Source organism: Ursus maritimus, unplaced genomic scaffold (genome assembly GCF_017311325.1).
Source record: "Ursus maritimus isolate PB19 unplaced genomic scaffold, ASM1731132v1 scaffold_2, whole genome shotgun sequence".
NCBI classification, from domain to species: domain Eukaryota; kingdom Metazoa; phylum Chordata; class Mammalia; order Carnivora; family Ursidae; genus Ursus; species Ursus maritimus.
In genome coordinates, this window is record NW_024424452.1 from 79321075 (window position 1) to 79339600 (window position 18526).

At 49.1% G+C, this 18526-nt stretch overlaps 1 long non-coding RNA gene across 1 annotated transcript in view; it reads right to left on the minus strand.

Moving 5' to 3' along the window:
• Positions 1-963: 963 nt before the first annotated feature.
• Positions 964-18526, minus strand: part of LOC103668424 — a 63715-nt gene continuing 46152 nt past the window's right edge. Inside the window, exon 4 of the long non-coding RNA XR_005836378.1 lies at positions 964-1558. This is a non-coding gene — a long non-coding RNA (uncharacterized LOC103668424). The remainder of the gene's footprint in view (positions 1559-18526) is intronic.

Below are 18526 nucleotides of genomic sequence, written 5' to 3' on the forward strand. Positions count from 1 at the left end.
ACTAGTGGTGATCACTGTGGTTTACTAGTACTACCAGATTCCTAGCGCAGGAGGGTGCTGGGGGAGTCCCAGTGTGGGCATGGAGGGTACAGGGTGCGTGAGAGGCTTGGGGGGGCAAAGGGCAGAGTCCACGCAGCTGGCTGTTTGTCTGCCACATACCTGCCGAGAGCAGCGCCACCTTGCGCTTGCCAACCCTTTGCGAAACGCACTGACGTCTTGCTGGACCCCCTGAAGGAGGCCGAACAGCAATTTCCAACCCCACTTCCCAGTGAGAGTATGTGGGCTCAAAGACAACACCTAACCCAGAAGAATAATAATATGATAAAAAATATATAAGCTTGATATAAATAGCAAATGATAATAATAAAGCATTAAATAATTGGCCATATTCATACAAGTACATCATGGAGTCCGAGGGCCTATATCTCTAAGGCTGTGTTTCCTACACGATTACGATCAGGATAAATAACATTTATTTAGCATTTACCAGGCAGCAGATGTAGTTGTTCATATATACATGTTTATATACGCGTTCATATATATTATACATGTAGAAATATAGAAAAGCCAAAGAAATGTATATACACATAGAGGTTTTAATTCATTCTTCCTAACATGTTATTCAGCTAGACACTATCATCCCCATTTTATGGATGAAGACACTGAGGGAGGGAGAGGTGAAAACAAAGCTCAGAACCACACGTTACTCCAACAGTGATACTTTGCTCAGGGCTCTCAGTGCGTGGGGTCCGGCCATAGCCTGCTACTCCCGGACCCCCCACGAGAAGCAGGACCTCCCCTCCCTCACTGCCTCTCACCCCACACACTTTCTTTATGCCAAAGGGGAGACTGACCGAAGCCCAGAAGAGGTTCCAGGAACCTTAGGTTACTTTCCTGGTCAGCCAGGACCTGCCATCTCCAGCTTAGTAGTAACCGACAGAAAAGTCAGCTTGACAGAGCTGGAGGCGGGGTCTGGAGGTCCATCTGGGGTCTGGAGGCGGAGGCCGAGGCAGCACCAAGGGCGCCTCTGGCGGTTGAGCGGGAAGTGGCCGGGCCCAAGGCTCCGGCAGGCTGGGCAGTCAGGGCAGGGCACTTTAACAGCAGAGATACTAAGAGGGTTTGACTGGAATCTAAACAGCGATGAACTGATATCTTTAAACCCATCTAATGCCCTACAATCAAAAATTAAATGACCTGGTATCAAGACAAAAGAGTAGATGGGAAGCACAGGCAGGCAAAGGTGTGGGCCGGGAGCCTCAACTCCAGGGTGGAAAGAACTTGCCAGTCAGCAGGTGGGAGAAAGAGCAGGATAAACAGAGGATTTGTAGGAAGGCCCAGGAGAGAAAATGAGATATTTGAACAGAGCTGAGCTGCGGGGTGGGGTGGGAAGGGCGTTTGTTCTAAGCCTGGGGTGGGGGAGCCAGCTTGCCACAGCAGACCAGCCGGTGAGGGGGCGCTCCCTCCTGTGCCCCCCAATTCTGGGATTCTGTGCTGTGGGGAAAGGCATGCAGCCGGGCCACGGTGTCCTGTGATCGCGGACCTGAGCATGGCGCCATCCCTAAAGGGAGATGGAAATAGAAATCACAGGTTAAGGGGGAAAAAAGGAGGACAAAAAAATTTTCCTTTCTCTCCATTCCCGGGTCACTAAGTCCAATAATAGGATCTCCCACTTCTCAGTCGTGCTCAACTCCAAGCATCCGCTCAATTCATTGGCTTGCAGAGTGGAAGAAACGTGCAGCCTGAATACAGGCTAAAACCCTGCCAGGGTCTTCCACGCTAAAGAGCTCCCATTCTCAATCCGTCACGAACAGTTGTTTGTTTTATGAATTGCTCATGTCATAGGAAGCACAGGGCTCCAGACAAGGCAAGAGAGAGCACCGCATGTGTAGTTCAGTTGGAATCTGAAGCTGAGTTTGCCACCCTTAGCTGAGAGAACATAGGGGTTCTGAGCACTACTGAGTGTGTGTGTCTGTGTGTGTGTGTGTGTGTGTGTGTGTGAGAGAGAGAGAGAGAGAGAGAGAGAGAGAGAGATGTGGGCAACTGGGAAATATGCAGTGGACACTGAGGGACCAGCCAAAGGTGCCACACGTGGAGTGCGCATGTCCATCCAAGCCACCGTCCAGCTCCAGAGAGGCACAAATGTCTTGCTGAAGGCTCTCACTCAGGATGTCACTCTACCGCGAATCCACCAAGCATGAAGTCATGAACTCCTGGAGGGCGGTGACACATCCTGGGGAAAGACCCGTCCCTGTGGGCATTTTGGATGTGTGGAGAACCACCAAAAGAACAAGGAACAAGGGGGGACACTCGCAAAGACAGTCCTGAGGACAGGAGAGGGAGAGTGGGGCTGAGGTGTGCCAACCATGAGATCCCAATGAAGGATTAAAGTCCCCGGATAAGCTTCTTCCCGCAGCCAAGTGAAGAGTGGTACCTGGTTCCAGCTTTAACACAGCGGGTGCGAACTTTGCTGTCTCACAGAAGTCCAAAATCAGGGAGTCAGCAGGGCTGTGCTCCCCCTGGGCCCTGTAGGGGAGAATTCTTCCTCACCTCTTCCCAACCTCCAGTCGCTGCTGGAATATTCCTTGGTATTCTTTGGCTTGCAGCTGCAAGCAATTCAACCTCTCCCTCTGTCGTCACATGGAATTCCTCTCACCATGTCTGCTGGTGTCCACATTTCCCTCTTCTTATGAAGACGTTAGTCACTGGACTAGGGGCCACCTCATCTTAACTTCATTACTTGATTATGTTCGGACTCTAATTCCACATAAGGTCATATTTATAGGTAGCAGGGGTGAGGCCTTGAACATATCTTTTTGGTTCAACCCATAACATCATCTGCTTACCCCAGCCCGCTGGTAACCTCCCACTGCCTTGAGTTACCCTGTGAGGACAAAGGCACAGAGCAAGCAAAGTAAGCCTCCCCCCCCCACTCCTCCCTCTACAGCGGGTAGAGAGAGTGTCTTCGGCAAGCCTCCTTGAGGGATGCTGGGACTTCCTCAATTACCCCTTCTCTTTCCCAATATGCCTCAAAGACCCTTGACAGGTGTGTGCGCGTTACGGGGGCAGGCCGTGCCGGTCTTACCCCACCTCCATCACCACAGGAATCACAGACCTGTGGGCAGCAAGAGCAGTGTCTCTCATATATGTGTTCTCTGCATTCCAGGCTCTCAGGACTGCTTCACTCAATAAATATTTGTTGAATTGAACTGAAAGAAACTAAATTGAGTTGTGGGAACAACTCATGCCAATACTCCTTTGGCTTTGGAAAGTAAAAAGAAAGCAGTTTGTGAAGAGCAGAGCAAGGGCTTGGGGTAGAGAGAAAATAATCAGCCTGAGGTTCTGACGAGGTCACCAGCTGGGCCTGCAATGTCAAGGTAACATGCCCAGCTCTGCTTCTGGCACATTCTCTCTTCTGGGGTCCCATGTCTCCTGGTCCTCTCAATCAGGATAGATGTCCAGCCCCTTCTCTACATTTTTAGAAAGTCTGCCTTCAAAAAAAAAATTATCATCTCCCTTTGAGACTCCTGGCTATCTGGTTTGATCGACACGTGCCTCGGTCCCGTCAAGGTGCCAGGGGAATGTTCCAGCTTTGCAGGCTGAGCCTTCTAGCAGCCTTCCTGGGTGACTCAGTGACCACAGGCAGAAACAGGACTCTTCACTTCACACCCTTCCAGTCTGTGGGAATTCTCGTTCCTTTTACACTCCATCCAGGCATGGCCTGGCGGGGCCTCGTGGATTCCCAGAACACGCCTTAGCTGCGTGCACCAGTGCCATTTCCTATGCTGCAAATCCGGCTCGCTCTGCTGGTGTCTCTAGGTGCCCCCAGATGGCAGCAATGCCACCAATGCCCACTTCTGTCACTACATGACTGCTGGTGACCCCCAAGCCCCCCCCCCAAGGTGCTGCTTCTGTCAACGAGGGCATCAGAAAGCTAAAAGGGGCTCCGGCCAACACTGGGCCCAGAGCTGCATCACGAACCCCAGCGGGCAGGGCTTCCACAGCCAAGCCACAATACCAAGGCCACCGCCAAGGTGACCAGCACTGCTTCCTTCCAAGCCAAGACCATGACCCAGACCTCCAACTCCCGTTAGCAAACCTGCTGCCGAAGCAGCCAACACCAGCCCGAGGCTACTGTCAGGAGAGGTTCTTTGTGCCTCTCGGAGGAGCTAGAAATGACCCTGGGTACTTACAATGCTTCTTTGGCAACCCCAGGGTCCAGGCATCAGACCATGGGGGCTGAATGAAGGCAATCGGAGTGGAAGGCCATGGCTATTTTTCCATGGAGGCTATAATCCCTCCATTCTGGGGATGGCTCATTGCCCTTGAAATAAGTGTGAGCGGCTGCATCTCTCCCCACTCAAGAGTTAGTCCCCAGTCTTCCTGCCATTGACCCCTCAGAGCTTTGCTTCATGGGATGTCCCAACAGGCTTGATCCTAGAGCAAACTCGGATAAAATTGAAACTATACATTTTTATATGTCAATTAAAACTGAATTTTTGCCTACAGTGTATTTTTCCAGGTATGAAAGTAAAGCATAATGGCAGGACTGACCAGCAACCGGGGCAGAGTCAGCCAGCAGGTCTGACAAGAGCTAAGTAATGGACCAGAGAGAAACCATGCCACTCCACTTGCTTTCCCCCATTCAGCTTTCCTAGGAATTCCGAATATGTTTACAGCAGCCATAGTCCTTGCGCGGGGGAACTGGCTAAGAGCAAGAGTCTGGGCCTTAATACAATCAGAAATGCCCCAAACTGTGTGAAATAAGATAAAAGGTTATAATGCAGGTAGCCTGCTGGCTTTGCCAATACCATTCCCAAGGCTGAACGCTATTGGCTTTATCAAGTTCTATTTATTTATTTTCTTCTCTTTTTTGATAAGGAAGCCCCAGTTCCCTGCAGGTCTTCACCCCACCTCTGTTTCTGGTTCCAAGGCCACAGCAGGCCCTTCGGCCTGGGTAAAATACAGAGACCTGCTGGGCTGCTCTTGCCTGGAACTCTGAAGCCTGAGGCCTCCTGGTCTGAAGGGCCAAGCATGATGTGCCTGGAGGTCTTTGTGGAGCTGTGAAGAGCTCTGGGGAGCACAGCGTAATACTGATGATGGGACCAAACTCAAGCCAGCCCCTCCCACAGCCCCACTTGACTCAAGGGCCTCGCACAGGAAGGCCCCTCATCCGGCTTGAAGACTCCGGGGGCCCTCATCCTTCACTCAGAAGGGGCACTCTGAATGGAGAGAATGACCTTCAAGGCACAACAAGGACAGGAGCAGAAGGAATTTAAAATAAATCTATCCTTTCTCAAGCAGGGAGAATCCACTCTGTGTCTCTCTACTAGGTTCCATGCTTAAGGCGTGCAGGAACTTTAAAACACGGCTCCTGGGGCGCCTGGGTGGCTCAGTCGGTTAAGCGTCGGCCTTTGGCCCAGGTCACGATCCCAGGGTCCTGGGATTGAGTACTGCATCGAGCTCCCTGCTCAGCGGGGAGCCTGCTTCTCTCTCTCTCTCTGCCCCCTCTCCCTGCTTGCGTTCGCTCTTTCTCTCTCTCTCTCTGTCAAATAAATAAAATCTTAAAAAATTTTAAAAAAAGACACGGCTCCTGTCTTCAGGGACCAGGTTCTTCTTGAGTAGATGAAATGACCAACAGTAACCCAAGGAACACCAGAAAGAACGAGCAAAAAAGGGACACATAGAAAGGCCAGCCACTCACCATTCAGTTTGTGCTCATAAGAATTCGATTCACCAAAACAAAACAAAACAAAACAAAACAGGAGAGTGGCTTTATTCTCATTTTCTTTTTCTTTTTTTTTTTAAATCTTTTTTTTTTTTTTTTAAGATTTTATTTATTTATTTGACAGAGATAGAGACAGCCAGCGAGAGAGGGAACACAAGCAGGGGGAGTGGGAGAGGAAGAAGCAGGCTCATAGCGGAGGAGCCTGATGTGGGGCTCGATCCCAGAATGCCGGGATCACGCCCTGAGCCGAAGGCAGGCGCTTAACCGCTGTGCCACCCAGGCGCCCCTCATTTTCTTTTTCTTGATTCACTGTGAATGACGCCTTGAGGAATGAGTTCCGGGGCGCGGGCGCCAGGACACTGCACCCTCCCAAGGCTTATATGAAGTAAGAGATCAATGCTTCAGGCTCCACCTCCTTCAAAGCTTTGAGCTGATAAGAACCTCAAACAGGCACCTTCCTGATGTGCCTTGAATTGTGTCCTCCAAAAAGATATGTTCAAACCCTCAGCCCTGCCAGCTGCGAGCGTGACCTTATTTGGAAGTCGGGTCTGCAGGTGCAATCAAGTTAAAATGAGCTCATACAGGATTAGAGTGGCCGCTAATCTAGTGACTAATGTCCTTATAAGAAGAGGAAATTTGGACCCAGAGACACGCAGGGAAAACACAGGTGAAGATGGGAGGCAGAGATTGGAGTGATATATCTATGAGTCAAGAAACACCAAGGATTGCCAGGCACGAGACACCAGGCCGGGCGCTCCTTTGCAGGCTTCAGACACAGCAGGCCCGCCGACCACCTGATTCTGGACATCCAGCAGCCGGAACTGGGAGACAATACATTTGTATTTTTTTAAGCCACCCAACCCAGTTTTTTGGTACTTTGTCACAGCAACCCTAGAAAATGACGACACTGTCCTGACCTCTACCTCTCCCCCACTGCCATGGCCCCCCTCACCGTGGTGCGCGGGCACACACACACACACACACACACACACACACACACAGTATTCTGAAAACAAGTTGTTTTAAAGCCGAGACTTGGAGCCGCTTCCCGCCTGACCAAGATTCACACACACTCTTAACCCTGGGCCTTTGGTCCTGGAGCCAAGTGTCCCGTGACACAGTAACCCTAACACTGACCGAGAGGCTGACAAAGCTGGAAGGGAGGCCTCAGTAGCCCCGAGAAGGGAGCGGAGAAGCCCCCAGAGAACAATCTCCTGCCAGCCTGGAGTGGGGAAGACAGAGGGGACAAAGACTCAGCCCTTTCTTTGCTCCAAGCCGGCACAGGCCTGGGGAAGCGAGGGAGGGGGCCTCCTCCACCGCGTCCCTTCCCCACAGCAGGTCAAACAACCTGGCAGCGTGGACGCCAGGAACAGGCACGAACCCCTGATTCTTTCTCAGCCTCCGCCCCCACCCTACAGTGGCAGCTGAAGCTCTCAGCTCTCCTTTCAAGTCCATCCCTGCCCTTCATGAAAGCACAAGCTCACTTGAAGTTAAAGAGGTCCTCAGAGCACAAAAAAAATCTTCGCAGGCAAAAGCCCAGCCACCTGCACACTTGACTAGGACCCAGAAGGCTTGGTTTCGCGCTCTTGAGGAGCTGATTTGCATCCCCGTTCCCCTCCCCCCAAACGACAGACTCATAAAAAGCAGCCCATTCCCTAACCCCCTAAGCTACTATTAGAAGTCAAGAGACTCACATCCGATTCGAGCTCTTCTAAGACAGAGTTGCCTTCCTCTTCTGGAACTCTTCACGACGCCAAGCATGGGAGGGACTCGGGAGCACTGCCCATTGGCAAGTTGGATAAACTGGGTTATGGGAAAGCACGGGCTGAAGGCACCCAAGGAGGTATCACACAGAGCAGGGAAGCTTGTTTATTTACCGCTCTGGGGCCAAGAGATCAGTAGCACGTTTAGAAAGCCATCTAAGCAGAGTGATAGGGTGGGAGGGAAAAATCACCAAACAATCGAGTCCAACACCTTCATTTTCTAGCCCAGAGAACTGATAAAACTTCCTAAGGCCATACAACCACTTATGGCAGAATGGGGACTTGAACCTAGTTTCCCTGATTCCCAGTCCAGTGCTCTTTCTGGAACCGTGACCAGGAAGGGAAAATAGTGTGCGTGGTGGTGAGGCAGGAACAAGGGGCATAGGGGATGCTGGACCCATGAGGGTCCTTGAGGAACTGACACATCGAACATTCAGCACATCACTTTGACAGCCCTGGCAGTAGCCCCACTTCACCCTCATTAGATCATCCTCAAGTTGCCAAGTCAAATGGGTGAATTGCCGATATTCTTGCTTGTCTTAGAAAAGCAACTCCTGGTGGGTTAATCAGTCTGTCTGAACCCTCCTGCAGGAGTCCACCTAACATTCCCACAGCACTGCTGATCTTCCAAGTGGTGTTATGATGACCAAAGAGAATCCAACTTCGTATGTTTATTTTTGGATATCTAGGCCTCCAAGACCCTCTGCAGACTGATCCCAAACACCCGTCCTGACCTTGCCTATCTTCAAGGTGGAGATGTGTAAATGGCTTGACTGTCCATCTTCTAGCCCTTTCCGTAGTAACACTCAATATTCATTGAAGGCAATGCTAGCTATAACAGGCAAACATCAAAACTTCCATGACTCAACATAATGAACATGCTTCTTTTCCCCCTAACAGCTGAGACAGACACCTCTCCTCCAGGAGGTAATTCAGAGACCTAAGCTTCTTCTGTCTTGTGGATCTGCCATCTTCAACATACGGCTCTCATGGCTCTCAAGATCACGTTGGGTGATTATCTCCACTGCAGCCAGCCAGAGGGAAAAGGAGCATGGACGGGCATGCACAGGGCTATCCATGAAAGTGATGCGTGGGAAATGGCATCACGTCCCCATGTATTCATGGGTTAGCACTCAGTCACATGCCACACCCAACTACAGGGAACTTCAGGAAATGCAGTCTAACTCTGTGCCCAGGAATAAGAGAAAAGAACTTTGGTCATTAGCTGGTAGTTTCACTATATGTCCCAAATTACTTACATGGACTTACCTTTTTTCTTATTTTGTGAAATCTAGACAGAGGATAGTTTTGGGTTCTTATTTTCATTGGCCACCTCCCATTATGGAAGCCAAGTGGCCCAGAAACCTCTACTACTTTTATAACCAGAGACTAACTGTATGACTTAATCCAATCACTTAGGAATCAGCCAATTACATCTTGTTTATCAGGACTTTGAGCCTTGAACAAAAAATACAAAGATACAACAAAAGACAAAAAGAGTACTTGGAAGTCATTTTCACTGCACCGTGGTGGTAGTTGGTGGTGGTGATGGCCTCTGGCAAAGCACTCGGTCCAGTGTCATAGCAGAGCTCAGGGTGATGTCTTCACTTCTGCTTCCCTCAACGAGTCCACCGATCCTTATTTTTATGGTGGCATGGGTTACCTCCAGCATCTAAAAATCACCACCTTGCTTTGCGGTGAAAAGAAAAACTGAAAACAACCACACTGGAAGTAAAGAGATGTATTTGGAGATCACAATACTCCCTCACCCCCTGTCACCAGTGACTGAAGCTATCTAGGAGATCTCACCTTTATCATAACTCCCTTTATATTCAAATGAGAAGAAAGCAAGTGGCAGAAAACTGAAAGATTCCAAAGGCAGCGAACCATGGGATGACCAGATATTTTGACCACCCTCTGCACTATTCATTACCCACGACCCTATTCGTATCTCCTTTACTAGCAGAAATCTGTCACAAATGGCACCCCAACCCACTAGCTGGTAGCAATTAACTTGTTAATCTTGGAGCTTAAGAACAGTCTCCTAGTGGCTCCTCCCTTCAGCTCCAGAGTCTCCAGTGTCTCCAGAGGCCCAGGGTCAAGACAAGTAATTTGTTTGGAGGGTAGGTTCTTCTAAAAGTCTTTCTACTTGGAATGGAGCTTTCCCACCCTCATTTAGGACTGCCTACAACGTGACGAGCGCTGGAGATGCCAAGATGAAAGTCCCCCATCCCCACTCCATCTCCATGGTGGAGATACTTCTGATCGAAGTAAAGGTGACTGGCCTGAGGCAGGCCACCAGCCCAGGGAGGAGACGCTGCCCTGCTCCATGGACACCCACCCATCTGGGAGAAAGGGTAGAGAGGGCATAGGATCATGACCAAGGAGACCTGACTCAAGAGAGTCACAGCTTTTGGAAGTGGAAGGGAACTTAGACACAATTTAATTCAGTGGTTTTCAAACTGAGAAACCCTGTCTTCAAATGAAATTCCACGTGGAATCTTAGTATGTAAGAGATAAAAGTGGAGAGCTCTGACTGAAGCTGGCATAAAAATTCTTGAGTTCTGGCTTCCGTTACATGCTCTTATGGGCACAGAGGCGCTCATGTCCCAAGAATTCCATTCTGCAAACCACTGACCTCACACCCTGGTCGTTCATTCTACCAATGAAGGGTCTGACACTTGCAGGTCTCAGGGCACTCATGACGGGCAGCCATGTTTCCTCATCCCTACTCCACTTCTCTTTGCACAAACTTTGCCATTTTCTGACTCATCTTGTTCATTCTTAAAATGGAGATAAAACCAAAGTATATCTGCCCCCACCTAACAGGGGGCTCCTGGAGGTTGTGAAATGTAAAGAAAAGCCTAAAGCGTTTGTTACTGCATTCTGGAGTAAGGAAATTGTACTTGATACTTCCTCAACATACCTTGTTCCTGCTCAAACTACTCTTCCCTCATCTTCATGTGTGCAAGGGGAGGCCGAGGGTCTGGGCTTAAAGACCAATATGAGGTTTCCTATAAAGACGGTCTCCAGCTCTGGGTGCAGAGGACAGATGAGTGCCTTGGAAGTGAGGCTGTCTTCAAACGAAACGTAGCAACCGAAAATGCCCTCCCCACCGTCAGAACGTCTTCTTGCTATTTAAAAGGAGCTTTAGATTTCTCAGGAAATTCTCAGAAGCCCCATTTCCTTGCTGTTTGGCTGTGAGGAGCCGCCTTAAGTACCTCAGGGCTGCCTGCTTAGGGCTCGGCTCCGTCCATAAAGCTTTACCTTTACATCTCATTGTTAGCCTCCTGGGAAGATGAGCAGCTCCTGGCCCAGGGCTCCGATTAGCACATGATAGGATGAGCTCTTTAAGCAAGTGGCCATCCACCTCTTCCCAAGAGTAAGAGTGAGGTATTTTCTGAGTGAAGGGAAGGAGGGTGAGCTCAGAATGCTGTGGCCTCCTTCTGAGGGCTGAGAACAGCAGACAGGGCAAAGCAGACTCCTCCTTTCCCTTGTCTGGAGATGAGAGGCATCTAGGACGGTGCTTTACTTGGACACACCCACCTTCAGCTCCAGGGCCTCCCAAGAATGTGAGAGACAGGGAGAGGTTCTTTAGGGGATGGAACTGAAAGTGGTCAAATTCTGCCCATTGCCCTCGCAGCCCACGCCACGTGGCTCGCCCTACCTAGGCACTAGCCTAGGCACATTCTGAATCCTCCAGATTCCAGTGAGAATCATGCGATGACAGTATGGTTAGCTCCCCTGACAGATGAGCAAACAGATGTCCACCAAGGATAAGAGCTTGACCTGCATCAGGCATGGAGACTTTGGCAGTCACATGCTAACTGGGGCTTCTGAACCCCAATTTGGACTTGTTAATCATCTGAGTGAATACTGCTCCCTCCTGACCCTGAAGGGAATCTGTAGGCATGCTCATCTGAGATGCAGAGGGCAATGCTAGGATGCCAGATAGGGGATGAAAGGCCTGGGAGAGAAGTCCAAGGCTCTCAGAAGCCCTAAACCAAGGTTTCCCACACCAACTATGCTTAGCACGTTCTTCCTGAGTTATGGTGAATCAGAGACAAGCATCTGATCCAACAAAGAGACATGGAGGTTGCATCCAAGGCTCTTAGTTCTAGACTTCCCTGACACAGCACAGAGGCAGCACTCACTGGAAAGAAGTGAAGGCTGCACTAGGGAATGTGCTTACCTTGCATCAGGAAAGATTCAGGCAAGATAGGAGAAAGAATTTCACACGATAAGGGGTGCTGCTTCAGAATGTTTGAGGGAATGGTATAAAATTCTCAAAGCCCGATGATGTCTCTCAAATATCTCCCTAATCTGTCCTCTCTTCCCCAAGGTCAAGGACACATTATCTTTTACCTACACAGCAGGGTTGCCTCTAACTGCTTCTTGTTTTGCTTTCTTGCAAAGCATCCTCGTGCAGCAGACAGAGGTATCTATAAACCAAGTCTGACCAGACCAGTCCCTCTCCCAGATAAAGGCCGGGATACCTACCATGTGTCTCACACCTTTGCCTTCCAGCGGCACCAATCTAGTCTTTGTTTCCTGCCCCAACCCAGGCTGTTTTCAGCTCTGTGACTTTGCATACTCTAGCCCCTCTGCTCTGAACACCCTTCTCTCCTCTGCTTCGCTTCATCCTCTTTTCACATGGAAAGTCTTACTCATCACTCAAGGTTCAGTCTAGGTTTTTCCATCTAAGAAACCCTGTGCCAGCCACAATGAATGCAGTGCCCTCTTCCAGGCTTACTTGGCAGCCTGGACATATCTTTAGTGTTGCCTGTACCATCCCTTATCATCATAGTCTGTCTCCCCAACTTAGCAGTGCCCCTTGAGGACACATCCAGCTCACCCTTTTATGCACAAAGAATGACATGGGAGGGATTTAATAAATATGGGTTGAACTGATTGGAACTAAACTCACTCAGATTGGGGCAGCCCTGGACCAGAGGATGAACTGAACAACCTCTCGGGGGCCTCTTGGTCCGTGGGTTTAGTATGATCTGGTGTGAGGCTCCACTCTACAGACCTCTAGAATCAATGGGGAATCTTCAGACATCCTCAAGGAACCCCAGAAGCAGCAGGAAAACCCTCCAAAATCTCATTCAGGATTATAATAATGATGTGATTAAAAATAATATTAAGTTCTTTCAAAAGCAAAAATGAGGTCTTTATGTGAGGGGAGGGGATATGAGGCAATTCACTCATCCGAGCATTGAAAGATGAAATTAATACATTACTCCATGTTCAAGGTTGCAGGTGGCCCTTTGGTGGCTCCATCCTGGGCCAGATGAGCTTGCTTTGCTGGGGAAATCAGCAAGAGCATGTAGGACTCGGCTCTGCCGGTAACACCCCTGCATCAGCAGGGCAGCAGGAAGTTTTCTGATGGGGTTTTGCTCTGGGTCAGAGGCAGTGGAAGCCGTGCAGTGGCTTGGGTGCATAGCAGTAAATGAGATCTCTTGGCCTTTGTTTTCTAATCAAGATGTGAGAAGCTCTCGCTTCGTGTCTACTGCAGCACGGCTAATTTCCCTGGGACAGAAGCCTCTAGGGCAGGGACACCAGTAAGGCTGACATCTGTTCTTGCTTCCTCTCTGCACGTGATTGTCCAAATCACAATCCAGCCACCAGTGGGAATGATCTAACTACCCTGTCCCCAAGTAGTAGTCAAAGAAAGGAGCCCCCAGGGTCACATTTGAGGGGATGCACTCTCCTCCAAAGCCTGGGCATAATTTCAGGGTAAAATATCATGGTTTGTAAAAAGGCAGAGGACTATATTTAGCAGCCTGTCTGGAACACATTCCCCAGGGAGTCTCTACCCTTTAGAAAGAACTCAAGAGAAATGCCTCCCCAGCAGGAGCAATCCACCCACGAGGAACACTGGCATCAGACTCCATTCCCCCCTTCCTCGGAGAGGAGCCATGTGTTGGCACAGGGCTTCCATGCAATAAGCAGTGGCTACATCCCTTCCACTCCTGCTCAAGATCCTGCAATGGCTCCCCATTGCCTTTAGGATAAAATTCAACCTCCTGAGGAGCACCTTCAAGAGACTCTACAACCTGACTTCCACTGAGCACCTGCCAGTGGCAGCTTGAACGCAGAGATGGAATCATGGCTCCTGCCTTCGGAAAGCTCACAGGTTAGTGAGTTTGATGGTTGGTTTTATGTGTCACACTTGGCCAGGTAACAGTCTCAAGTTATTCACTCAAACACTAACCTAAGTGTTGCTGCAACAGTATTTTGTAAATGTGATTGAAGTCCATAATCACTTAACTCTAAGTGAAAGAGGTTACCCTTAATGAGCTGGGTGGGCATGATTCAATCAGTTGAAAGATCTTAAAAGCAGAGCTGGGGTTTCCTCAGTGGAGAAGAAATTCCTCCTATTGACAGCAGTTCCAAGCCATGTCTGAGAGTTCCAGCATGCCCTTCGTGACAGCCTGGGTTCTGGATTTCAGATTTGCTTGTCCAGCCCCACAATTATACAAGCCAATTCCTTGCAATAAGTTCACTTAGTATATGTCTCCTGCTGGTCTGACTCTCTGCTTGACCCTGACTGATACAGTGGGATGCCATCATCAGATAGTGCCCTGGCCATCAAGAGATATGCCTGCCACCACCAGTCCATAATTTCAGGCCAAACACTCCATGAGCAGAGCCCGTCTTCTATGTCAGGCATTGGACAAGACATTCTCACATGCATTATCTTAGTTATTCTTCCTAATAAAATGGCTAGGTAGGAATTACAGAGGAGGAAACCAAAGCTCAGAAAGACTAAGTAATCTACTCAAGGTCATATAACTAGTGATGTGCAGAGTTAAGATTTAAACTAATTCTGCCTGATCTGAAATTTGTCTTTCCACGACATGATACAGCTGTCACCTCTTATCTCACTCAACTGTCTGAGTCTCAGCCTCCTTATTTACGAAAAGAGGGTGGTGCCCAAAGTCCATCCAACTACAAGGTAGCAAAGTGGGGAAGTCTATACTACTGTACTAGCTGGTAGCCAAGTTTCTCTTCAGAAAAAAACAGTCTTTGTTGGGAATATAATCTGACAAGTGTTTATGATAGGAATGAGGCCCTTCCCCTGGAAATCCAGTAACGCCAGGCTCTAAGGAAGGGAAGGAATGGAGGGATGGGCTAGAGCCCTCAGAGGCAGAGACTGAGAGGGGTTTGGGAAGGAGAGGAGAAAAGAGAGCACAGAGAGAGCAGAAGTCTGTCCTGCCTGGTGGTGCTTTCCAAGACCTGTAGTACAGTCCACCCAAAAGCGTACTACTTAGCGAGAGTGACTTTTTTTGGTTTGGGAGGAAGAGCTTTGCAAAGATCTAAGTTTCACATTGGGGTCAGCATGGAGAGGGACAGAGATATCCTGCTAGAAAGATGGAATCTTTTAGGCAAAGGAAGTAAGGACAATATACATTTCATTTTGCTTAAAATCAACCCATCCACTGTTTCCGAGATTAGTCAAAATCTTGGAAAAGCCTTTAACTTTAATAATTCCTGCAATTGGAGGCCTATTCAAAGCAATTCATCTACCTTCAAGGGATGTGGAGACCCCAAACTGACAGCTGGTTTATACAAAGGAAGGGCGTTGGCCCCAATGGGCATCTGCATCCTTCATGCCAGAGCTGGTCCCACTCATTACTCAGATGCTGCTGACAGCATCTTATCCTTGTGTGGGGCTCCTGATCTTTGGCAGATTACATTTTGTCTATTGGTGAGTATTTCTGGTCTTTTCAAGTAGTCTGAATATTTCTTGAAGTGCTCACATAAGAATGAGGTCTCGTGCTCCTCTGTGGTCCCAGTAATTCCTAACTCAGAGCCTAGAGTATGGACATAGGGAATGCTGTGCCTGTGGGTGGACTACTATCTTGGGTTCCTTAGGAGAAGAACTGGGGTCAATAGCAGTGACAAAGGAGGATTATTCTAAGTGGCCAGCTGGCCCACAAACCCAGAGCGGCCACCACTGGGACCCATGGCCCCACCTCAGCAGTTGGAGCAGAAGGCACATCAGGACTCTGCCCAGAACCAGGTGCCCTACTCCTGTGGGCCCCACAGGGAACACTTCTCCATACCTGGGAGGCCAAGGCCGGACTTGAGCAAGTCTCTGACATGGAAAGCATGGTCTCCATCAGTCCCGCAACTGGTGAAGCATCCTTGATCATACCCAAATGACACGGGGAGGACAAACCCAGCATCAGAAGGAGGGAGATTACTCCAGTGTTTTCTATGTGGGATCACACTCCAACATCCCAAGAAAAATAAAAATCGCCCTTGTCTTTTTAGACCCCTGGGGTGGTCTCATGGCTGGTCACAGTCCCAACAGTTCATGATCTTATGGAATCCCTTCCTCACATCTAATCTGTCTCTGTCAGGTTTCCTGTCTCTCTTTTAAGGAATGGAGGAAAGCTGGGGTGCCTAGGTGGCTCAGTCGTAAAGCATCTGCCTTTGGCTCAGGGCATGATCCCAGAGTCCTGGGATCAAGCCCCACATTGGGTTCCCTGCTCTGCTGGGAGCCTGCTTCTTCCTCTCCCACTCCCCCTGCTTGTGTTCCCTCTCTCGCTGGCTGTCTGTCTCTCTCTGTCAAATAAATAAATAAAATCTTAAAAAAAAAAAAAAGGAATGGAGGAAAGCTGGCCCACTGCTTCTTGCTCTGTGGGAGGCCTGTCTCAGGAGCTGCTGAAGTGTCCAGGTGTCTCACAGCCAGCACAGTAAACGCCTGGCCTCTTCCTTCCCTGCCTGCTGTTCCCTTCTGGTGACAACAACATCATGAAAGCAAGAGATCCCGAGAAAATCCACATGTGAGGCAAGGAAGGGAGAGAGCAAAGGGCTCCAGGAAGACAGGACTGGTCAGGTATAAACAGATGGCATTTCCTTTCCTCATCTCAATGATGTGCTTTCTCAACAGTAACAGAGTTCAGGTGACAGAGCCTCTGAGCCACTGACCCCATGCTTGGTTGCATAGACTTTCCTGATTATCAAGAGCCAGACACAGGACCTCGCATCTCATCCCTGTGTTATTGCTGGCTGGCAGGGCCCACTGAAGGCCAAGGCAGGGGAGGAAGGGAGATAGGGAGAGGAAACCCTGGGGGGTTTCATACAGAACCATCCATGGTGTACCCATTCCTGGAACCACCATCAGCTAAACCGCACCACTCCACCAGAGATGGTAGTCATAGGGATGTGCGCTCAAGGGGCCCTCATTCACTCAGACATCACTAACGCATGACGTTAAACTGCAAGCAGAATATTTCAAGTGTGCAAGGAAGAGCTGTTTTCAAGCATCCTTAGCCATCGTAAAGGGCCATTTATATAGCACCTGTATATTATCAGGTTGATGACAAACTGTTCTCATCTCTTCATTTAAGGAGGCCCCTTAAGATCTAGTTAGCCTTTGTTCACCTACTTTGGGTTACAAGATCTCCTCAACAATAGAAGAATGAATCATTTCTTTCTATAATTGGTGCTTTTCTCTAATCTGTACTAGCTCTCTCCTACTACACTTGCACGTTAGCTCGGTATTATTGACTGACATCTTCTGTCTCTCTCCTTCTTCCAATGTGGGAGGCCCAGATTCCAAGGGCCTTTCCATTCCTGACCTCCTAGTTCCTCTGGCTTCAGCCCATGGCCTTGTCCATCCTGGGCTGGCTGTTATGGTGAGTCTATTTCTGGAGAAAGAGCAGCTCTGAACCTTTATCTCTAGAATTCCTACTTTCTACCTCTTTGTCTGTTCCTACCACCGATCTCTTTCTCTGTGTTCCTTTCTCAATCAATCTCTGTCTTTTTCCTCTACTTCCTTTTACCACGTCCTTGATTCCTCAAATGCCTACCACTCCATTTGTTCTAAACTGTTCTCCTGTCCAGTTCGGCTACTGACACCGTTTGGGTCTCCCTCCTCCCTCCAGGATTTTCAGCCCCTTCAAGACTCGCCTTCTCCTCTTGATCCCTGGTCTTCAATATGTTGTCGTGGGACCAACAGCATGGGGGCCACCTCAGAACTTATTCAAGATGCAGAATCTCAGGCCCCCCAGACCAACAGAGTCAGAACACTGATTACAACAAGATCCCCAGATGATCTGTATGTCCATTAAAGAATCAGCAGCTCCACCCTAAATTAGAAGACAACATTCCTGATGGCCAGCACTGGGTGTTTTTGCCCCATTGTACTCCCAGCACTGACCACCATGCCTGGCAAATAGTGGATGCTCAGTAAATATTAACTGAATGTGTAGCTGTGTAGGTTTTTCTCTCTGACCTCATGTACTGTGTCCTCTCTCTAGAGGCACTCTGACTCACTTGTACCCCTGAACCACCTTTCACCTTGCCCTTCCCCACTCCTTTTCCTCCTCCTCCTCTGCAACTGGGGACAGGATCAGACTGGCGTGTAAGCGAGAAGTTCACTGAAGGCCAATCAGACACCCCAGAAGAAGACGTCATCGGGCTGTAGGATTTGCTCATCTGACCCACAGAGAGGAGCCTGCATAGAAGAGGAAAGGTCCCACACTCCTGTCACTGGCTGCTTCACTCAAAAACCGGCAAACCTCAGACATAATAAGGGGACTGCGAAATCATTGGAGACAATCCTCTCAGAGATGACAATTGAGGGCTCCAAGCAACACGAGATGTGAGCTCCGGTTTGCTTCTGCATTTGCCTTCTTTTGATTAAATGTGCACGTATGAAATACTAGTAACAGGGGAGGGATGGAAGAAGATATAAAGAATACTGAGAAATAAATTGTGTCCTCAAGGAGCTTACTGAAGTCCAGGCAATGAGTCCTCAGATACCTCTGTTGTTCCTGGAGCTTTCTTCTATCAGAGCCCCCCTCTGCTGTGAGTCAGCTGGGAGCAAATTGAACAGCTGCCTCGATTATACAAGGATCGAAGGATTGTCAAAATATGATGATGAAGGGAGATGAAGGAGAGAAAGCCCAGGGACAGCAGCTGACTGCATTGGCAAGGCGGAGAATGAAATGTACAGATAAGGGAGAGGAGAGAGAAAAGAAATAGAACTGAGAGGAAAGAATGGCTTTTGCAGCCATAA